Source organism: Saimiri boliviensis, chromosome 2, assembly GCF_048565385.1.
Source record: "Saimiri boliviensis isolate mSaiBol1 chromosome 2, mSaiBol1.pri, whole genome shotgun sequence".
NCBI lineage: Eukaryota > Metazoa > Chordata > Mammalia > Primates > Cebidae > Saimiri > Saimiri boliviensis.
The window spans coordinates 187073545-187075479 of NC_133450.1; positions in this window are offsets into that span (position 1 = coordinate 187073545).

Genomic DNA, 1935 nt, shown 5'->3' on the forward strand with positions numbered 1-1935 from the left:
AAGTTGAGGCAGCAATAAAGAGCCTACCACCCAAAAAAAAGCCCAGGTCCAGATGGGTTCACAGCTGAATTCTACCAGACATACAAAGAGGAGCTGATACCATTCCTTCTGAAACTATTCCAGACAATCCAAAAAGAGGGAATCCTTCCCAAATCATTTTACGAGACAAACATCATCCTGATACCAAAACCCGGCAGAGACTCAACAAGAAAAGAAAATTTCAGGCCAATATCCATGATGAACATAGATGCAAAAATCTTCAATAAAATCCTGGCAAACCGATTGCAACAGCATATCAAAAAGCTCATCCAGCATGATCAAGTAGGATTCATCCCGGGGATGCAAGGCTGGTTCAACATACGCAAGTCCATAAACGTAATTCACCACATAAACAGAACCAAAGACAAAAACCACATGATTATCTCAATTGATGCAGAGAAGGCTTTTGACAAAATTCAACAACGCTTTATGCTAAAAACCCTCAATAAACTAGGTATTGACGGAACGTATCTCAAAACAATAAAAGCTATTTATGACAAACCAACAGCCAATATCATACTGAACGGGCAAAAACTGGAAGCATTCCCTTTGAAATCTGGCACTAGACAAGGGTGCCCTCTCTCACCACTCCTATTCAATATAGTACTGGAAGTTCTAGCCAGAGCAATCAGGCAAGAAAAAGAAATAAAGGGTATCCAAATTGGAAAGGAGGAAATCAAATTGTCTCTATTTGCAGATGACATGATTGTATATCTGGAAGACCCCATCATCTCAGCCCAAAATCTCCTGAAACTGATAAACAACTTCAGCAAAGTCTCAGGATACAAAATCAACGTGCAAAAATCACAAGCATTCCTATACACCAGTAATAGACTTCAAGAGAGCCAAATCAAGAACGAACTGCCATTCACAATTGCTACAAAGAGAATAAAGTACCTAGGAATACAACTAACAAGGAACGTAAAGGACCTCTTCAAGGAGAACTACAAGCCATTGCTCAACGAAATAAGAGAGGATACAAACAGATGGAAAAACATTCCATGTTCATGGTTAGGAAGAATTAACATCGTGAAAATGGCCATACTGCCCAAAGTAATTTACAGATTCAACGCTATTCCCATCAAGCTACCAATGACCTTCTTCACAGAACTGGAAAAAAACACCTTAAACTTCATATGGAACCAAAAGAGAGCCCGTATAGCCAAGTCAATTCTAAGCAAAAAGAACAAAGCAGGAGGCATCACACTACCGGACTTCAAACTATACTACAAGGCTACAGTAATCAAAACAGCATGGTACTGTTACCAAAACAGAGATATAGACCAATGGAACAGAACAGAGGCCTCAGAGGAAATACAACATACCCACAACCATCTGATCTTCGACAAACCTGACAAAAACAAGCAATGGGGAAAGGACTCCCTGTTTAATAAATGGTGTTGGGAAAACTGGCTAGCCATGTGCAGAAAGCAGAAACTGGACCCCTTCCTGACACCTTACACCAAAATTAACTCCAGATGGATTAAAGACTTAAACATCAGACCTAATACCATAAAAACCTTAGAAGAAAATCTAGGCAAAACCATTCAGGACATAGGTGTAGGCAAGGACTTCATGACCAAAACACCAAAAGCAATGGCAACAAAAGCCAAAATAGACAAATGGGACCTAATCAAACTCCACAGCTTCTGCACGGCAAAAGAAACAATCAGTAGAGTGAATCGGCAACCAACAGAATGGGAAAAAATTTTTGCAGCCTACCTATCTGACAAGGGGCTGATATCCAGAATTTACGAAGAACTAAAGCAGATCTACCAGAAAAAAACAAACAAGCCTATACAAAAATGGGCGAAGGATATGAACAGATACTTTACAAAAGAAGACATACAGAAGGCCAACAAACATATGAAAAAATGCTCATCATCACTGGTCATC